An 8,027-nucleotide genomic window follows, 5' to 3' on the forward strand; every position below is an offset into this window, starting at 1 on the left:
AGGACTGTCTTATAGATGTGCAATAAGGTTTTACAAATTTAAATTTCATCCAGGGAGTAAAATAGTTGCAGAAAATTGACGTTTATCACTAATAAAAACCATAGATTCTAGAACTCCTCTTATGATTTAATGAATAGACACATGATATCCTGGGGTATAATAGGGACTGTCCTCTACATCTGCATTGTGTGGATTTAGAGATGGGGTCGGGGGGGGGGGGGGGGGGGGTCAGGGGCCCAGATCCCCCCTCCAAAAATCAAACTTCAATTTTCTTTGAATTACATTATGAAATTGCCAAATATGCCCCCCAGCAGACTCAAATAGCCCCCCCCCTCCCTGGAAAAAACTTTTTCGATCCACGCATGAATCCCTCCTCTCACCGTCAATAAAATGACTTTTTATTTTGGGAGTTAAAAAAAACTTGCAATGCCTTTTATTTTTGCTTAAAATAGAAAAGACTTAAATGAACTCTTTCCTTAATTGTCGAATGCTCTATTTAAATCAAAATATAATTTGGGATCCAAAAAGTTTAAACTGGTAATTAATGTTTTTCGTTTTAAAAAATCACATTACAACTTGCATAATTGACAAATGATCTTTGATATGATCAGAAGTCCCACTCTCTACTTGGGATCAATAACTAATATTCAAGTTAAAATTGAGAACAATAAATGATTAAATAAAATATTTATCCTACACACCCCCCCCCCATTCACCCCCCCCCCCCCCTCCAAATCAAACCTGGTTCTAAAGATTCAAAGTCTTCTTACATGTGTATGGTAGCAACTTATAAATCATTTCTAGATTGATATTTTTATCTAGATTTACATTAGGATTTTGGAAATTGTTTTTTTAATTTTTAAGAAAAACAAAATATTGTATGCATTTTGAACAATAGTAAAGTCTCCTTAACAAAGCAGGTTCATCAATAGGTTAGGAATTACCCACATTGGTCAAACATACAAATAAGAGAAAATACTTTATTATATCTAGTTCTAGAAAGGTAAATAAATATGTAAAACACTCATTCCAGTCTTAAGATGGTACATGACACCTGCATATTGTGATGCACTCCCTATTAAAAAAAATAAAGTATAAAATAATTTAACAGTTTTCCCTAACAGTGAGGTGCAATGGGTTAGAGTGTTAACTACATGTCCGTAAGTAGACAGTTCAAATCCTGCTGGGGCTTTTCTATTTTTCAGGAAATTATTTAGGAAGAACGAAAGTTACGTTATGTACATATTTCTGGGTAATTGTCGTGATCGAAGTGCTCATATAAAACTAGTGTAAGACTAACGAAACCTATCAGGAGATTTTTCAACATAATCGACATTTGCAATAAGATGCGACATTTGAAATGAAAAAAAGAGGAAAAATGTTACAGAAAATTTAAGAAAAATGTTATAGAAAATTTAAAAAAAAAGTTTCCAAAAATTTTAAAAACTTTTTTTTGGCCAAATACATGTATTGTAAAATTTTAAAATTCTAAAACATCATCATGAAATATTTTTTTATTATATCACACTTTTATTCACATAGATATTAACATGTGCCTTTTACATGTACGAACATAAATCTGTAATTATATATTCTGTCCTGGTAGTTCTACATTGAAAACCATTGCGCAATTTAATCATAAGATACATGTACATGTAATTACACTGTACATGTATGTCATTTATTTTGCACTGTTTACAATCTTCTTTGTTGAAACCACTTGTACAGGCTTTCGTTGTTATCAAATATGTTGATGTATATTTATTTATCCATGAGGAGTGTGGGGGAGGGGAGGGGGTTAGAGTTATACATGTAATTGTGTTTGCAGCGGGGGAGAGAGGAGGGTTCGAGGTGGGTTTTTTTTTTGGTAATTTTACTATTACAGTAACATAAAGGCATTTTCAAGGGGGAGGAGAGTCTGGACCCCTCACTCTCACCCTTCTCTAAATCCATGCAAACAATGATATTGGAACACAGAAGCAAATCTTAACTATATAGACTATACTTTCTATGACATGAAATGTTAAGATTATTGATTAACTTAAAACAATAATTTACATGCAAACAATTCAACCCCAATGTGTATCAAGGGATGGGATCTCACCCTCTATAAAAAAATATAATTTTTACTGAAACTGGTACTTTAACAACATAGTGTTATTTAGGGGTAAACACTTGGTGCAGGTATTACTGTCTAATGACAGCATCTAGTTTTATTTATGACCCCATGTCCCTACGCTGAAATTATAATTTTTCCGAAATTATTGCTTAAATTAAGTCATAAAAATTGATTATTTGAATAAATCAAACAAGTATTCTTAGTTTGAACTTTTTATGAATCAAATACAGTATGAAGTTGAACACGTGCAAATGTTGTGACTTTAAAAGTAAAATCTAAGTTCAAAATCTTACCAAAATCAATAGCATCAAAACGTACAATTTTTCAATGCTTTATACAACCATTCCACATGGCAAATTAAAATTTAGACTTCTTGATATCATCGACAATTGTTTCTTCAAAAAAAGTGGAAGTCGTAAAAATGCTTACCTTGTCATTGGAAATCTAAAAAGTCATTTTGTATAAAAACATTCTGATTGCACGCACAAGTACTCTGAAGTTGACATTAAAACGATGCTTGAGTCTCTGATAGTAACATCTATGCAGTTTTTGGAAATCAAGTCTTCCAACAATCTGTTGGAACTCCCATGGGTATCAATTGTGTCCCATTGTCAGCAGACTTATTTTTTAGTGTTCTTATGAAGCAGAATTTTTTTCATAAACCTGTACGTGAAAAAAAAAATAAATCATTGGTGTGGCCTTCAACTTAACATGCAGGTATATTGATGACGTAATATCAATTAACAATTCTTATTTCTATACTTACGTCCACTTGATACATCCTAGTGAACTTGGAATAAAAGATACCACTCAGTCTGCTTCATCTGTTTCATATTTGGATATTTTACTGGAAATGAACATTGACCTACACGGGAAAGAAAAAAGCAAAGAATACAATTAGTTATGTTTAATTTTTATTTATAATTATGTGTATGCGTGGCGGATGTTTGTTGCAAATATTTTGTACGTTTCTTTTCAATTTCTGTGAATATATATAAATATGTTTTATATCATTATTTTGATGTTGTAAAATGTAGGCTCCCTAATTAGATTTACTAACAAAATATAAAAAAGAGTTTTTCGTTTGTAGATTATTGAATATTTATGCGTTTATATTTTTTCCACATTTAGTTACAATTTGTATTATTTTTACATATTTTTATATCATTTTTTTAAATATTGTAAACCGTAGACACTACGATGTAGAATGACTAACAAAACATTTAATTATTGAGAGAGATATTTTTTTTAAAATGAAACAAACAATTCCTAGATAGTTACATGTAATTTAAAAACTTTCTTATCGTATCAAGTTTTTAGTGAGTAGAAAATATAGTCTTGCAAATAAAGGAAGTCGATCTAGCAAAATTTAATGGAATAGTAAAATCAATTGTGCCACGCTTAAGCAACTCATACAACGTTGTTCTTAAGGTATCAATTCTTATATTCTTGAAAATCCCTCATATATTGAATTCTCTGTCATCAATACAAATTGTTGGGGAGTAGAAAAAAAAGATTTTACAAGAGGATTTTTAAAAAACATATTATCTAAGCAGTGCTAAACTATAAAAGATTCCATTAAGGTCTATGGGAACAAGCATTTTTGTTGAAAATGAAAAAGTGATACTTTGGAAAATAATATATGCAGGTAAAGGCATGCCGTAATCGCCGGAATAGGTACGGAATAAATAAAAAAAAATATTAGGTAGGCCTATAATCATATTATCTCTGGATAACACCATTTCATAGAGTATTATTTTTCGGAAAATTAAATTATGAGATTGGTGTACATTTTATCAAGAGAATGTATAAAAGATGCGAGTAAAGAATTGGATCGGCTTCAGATATCCTCTTAGAACTGGAAAAAAAATTACATTTAATGACTTTGTTTGAATACACGTGTATAAAGATATATACGCATTTTTATTCATAGGCGTCGGAACCGGGAGAAGGGCTACGGGGGGGGGGACTTAGCCCCCCCCCCCTCCCCCTCCACTTTTTTGCCAAGTTAGACCTAACCATTAGGAACATAGCAACAGGGAGGATTCACCCCCCCCCCCCCCCACCTACTCTTTCCTCGCAACAAACAAAATTGTTCCTGAAAAGACCTTAAAAAGAATGAAATATTAATAGTGATATTGAAAATTAGAGTCATAGTAGATATTCTAGCACCCCCCCCCCCCCCCCTCACGACCACGGATTAGGAATTTCATGATTTGGGGGGGGGGGAAGTTGGGCAGGTAAAATTGGAGTTATTGATATAACCTGCCCCACGGATTAGAAATTTTCATGAATATGGGAATTCTTGTCAATATTTCTTATGATTAGTTTAGCCAAATCCCCTTTTAATTTGCTTCCGACGCTACTGTTATTAGAGTACATGCAACAAATTGTTTAAGTATAGGCCTCGGCTGAGTTAAGAAAATATCTCCAAATGCATCCTTATCGCTACCACAAAGTTGTGACCAGACCTCCCTCCCCCCCCCCCCCCACACACCCCCGCGAAAAATTACACGGGGTCGGCCAGCTGAGTTGCAAAATTATCGAAAGAAAAACAAACTATTTAAAGACATTGGTTTTGAGATTGTGATTGATATGAGACATAAGAAGCGACACCCTCTTTAAAAAAAATGAATAAAAATTCTAAAGATAAGGTAAACTGTCGTGAAATTAAAATATGTATCAATATTATTTTAAGAAATGTTTCTTTGCATTGTCGGCAATATATAGGGAAAAAGGCATATCATGCAGGTAAAAAGTGACATTTTTTTATTATTTCAAGCAATTATTACGGGATATGAGTATGACGTCCTGAATGTCGGTTCAATACAGACTCACTTTGTGAAGTTGGTTGATAAAAATTTTCTGGAGAGCTATTATAATACAGCTTTACAGCCACTTGTGAACTAGCTGCAGATCTGTAGCTCCCTGTCTAAAAATACAGATGAACGATCTGGGAGCTACAGTGCCTCCCATAGTAAAACTTCAATTTACGGCGAACAAAAAATACGAGCTAGTTTTATATTATTATTGAAGATTGTGTTATTATTTATCGTTCACTTACAGAACAACAAAAAGTATAAATACATGTAAAGTAACATAAATTTTTCCGCGAAAAATTACCAAATCCTTGCAGGTCGTTTATTCTAACTAATTCAGAAAAATAACAAGAGTAAAAATGGGGTACTCTATATGCAATGTTTTTGCCCCAAAATGACTAAGTTCAATAGCTGATATTTTTTCATAAATTATCAGAAATCAAAATCCTAGCAATTTGCATACCTCAGAGGCCTGTTCAACAGAGCGAGTGCTCGCCAAAATTCCCTATACCCGCAACACAAATTTTGGCGAGCGCTCGCGGGCGCTCTCTCTGCTGAACTCGCCTCTGTTATATATGTATAAATGATCTGCAAAAGAACAACTTCCTATCTTGAAAACTGTTCGAGGAGTTATCGGTACAATAAGGGTACCTTTTTTTGACAGCCACTCGTCCGCTTGCAATTTTTACTATTTCAATAATCGGAAACCCGGTTAAAAATTCTCTCTCATAATTATTAGAATTCAGAAGCAATGGAGTAACATGGGACCTCACGGCGGTCTCCGAACCCCATGCCGCTCAAAATATATTTACACCCTTAGGAAATTTCTTGATCCGTCTCATTTCTAGAAAAGAGTACGCATTTACTTATATGTTACAGAATTTTATGCTCCGTGTATATATTTTGTTTATATTTTTATATATCACTTACCCTCTATATTTTGTATATATTTTATTCATATCAAATGCTATTTTAATAATGTTATGTTCTTAATTTGTAGATAAATTGTTTTGTATATACGTTTTTGAAATGAAAAAAAAAACGAAAAAAAAAAGAATGTTCAAATGTCGCAATTATGATTCAACTTAATATTTAGTTAATGTTAATTTTATGTCGAAATCTTTAAATACTTATTTCTTTAATTTTCAAATTAACGTCAATTGTTAAATAAGCCTCACAGGACCGCCTAGTATTTTAATTACATAATTCAACCTGTTTTGACATCTTACCTGGCACCTGTGAGCGTTTTAATTACATAATTTGAACAGTGGTTATTAACACTAATTATAATGATTGTTATCTGTTCGTTTCATTTTTATCCACGCCCATAAGTAATTAAACATCCAATTATATTTTATATTTCGGGATTAACTTTATGGGCGTGACTTTGTAATTATCGTTGAAATAAAACCAAAAGACAAACGCAAATTGTCACCTTTGACATTTGCAATCTAGATTAATAAACTTTATATTTTGGCCTTATTTTAATATTTGGTTTTATTTCTAAGGTAATTATATTTTCATTTTATGTTATTTTTATTTGTCAATTTTAAGAACTGTTTATATTGTGAGTTTAGACCTTTGACATTTGCAATCTAAATTAATAAACTTTATATTTTGGCCTTATTTTAATATTTGGTTTTATTTCTAAGTCCCCGAAGATCCTTTATTCCCCGGTACCTCAGCAAAGCGAGTACACAGGAAAAACATATATTCCAGATTAAATTACATGTCAATTTTTTTTTAAAGAAATAATATATTAGGCATTTCCTTTTATAATACGATGAGATTTATATCTATACGGAAATTTGCGCATTCGTCACATCGGCAACGGTTTTTTTTTCTACATGAACCTCTTCCTGTTTGGTCCAGCTTCAATCATACCTCAATTTTTTTCTAAAAATAATACCGGTGTTTTCGATAGAAAAGGTGTCGTTCATTAAAACCTTATTGCAACAGTTTAGCTGAATATTATGTTTATTTTTCGTTCATTCCGGAGGTTACGGCATGCCTTTTCCTGCAGTAAGGCAGTTGCCATATAAGGTCATGTCAAAATTCAACAAACTTGTAGACTTTATATTTGTCAATTTGTATCATGTCAGATGTGCTATTGCGGAGCCTGAAGTTACAAAATTTAATGCAGAAACTACGGATTGAAAGTGTGCAAAGTTGAAGGTTTAATTAACTAATGTAAACAATAAGGTTGCAAAATGTGCACCATGCGAAGGAACTGAGTCAAATCTTGCACGTGTTTATGCCCGAGTTTTATAGGTTAAACAATCAGAATTACCCATATTCATACTCAGGCTCACACATCAACACGATTGCATATTCGGATTTACAAGTTTACATGTCTGGATTTTTGAACACGATTACCCTCCATAGGTAATGACGCAAATAAAGAAAACCAAATTCATATTTTGTAAAAATTAAAGAACAATAATAATGAAAAAATAATTGTAAAAATATATTGGTGAATGAATTGTCAATCGAAGAATGATACATGTATATGTTTTTATGGGAAAAGACAAGGGAGGCAGGTAACGTACGAATATGAATACTTCTTATTTACATTTCTTGCGAAAGTGATTTTTTTAAAAAAATATTTTACGTTAGTCGTGTTTCCTTCTGCGTAATACATCAACATCGATATTCTAAACATTTGTTGTAATGTTGTATCTGTGATCATGAATAGACTTTATTCTTTAAGAGCAAATGTGTGAAGAGTACCTGACAATAGTACATCTTAAAAAGATAATAAACACTGTTCGATTATAATAGGAAGAGATTAGACCTATTCGACTGGTACTTTTTTGATGAATTAAATTAGGCTCAGCCCACCTGCGCAGAAAGAAAAAAATAAGAAACAGAGATGTACCAGTCGAACAAGAATTTGAATATCAACGTGGAGATCTTTAAAATGAAAGTAAATTCGTCACTTCCGCTTCAAAGAGTGATGGATACTGCAGAAAAGATAGGATCTTTTTTAATCGTTGAAGACCTTGACAGCAGCGATGGGGAAGATAGTGACGATGAAGGCATTGAATTTATGTTATTGCTACTTTTGTAAGTATTGCATGCGCAGCGTT

The sequence above is a fragment of the Crassostrea angulata genome, chromosome 5, assembly GCF_025612915.1.
Source record: "Crassostrea angulata isolate pt1a10 chromosome 5, ASM2561291v2, whole genome shotgun sequence".
Lineage (NCBI taxonomy): Eukaryota > Metazoa > Mollusca > Bivalvia > Ostreida > Ostreidae > Magallana > Magallana angulata.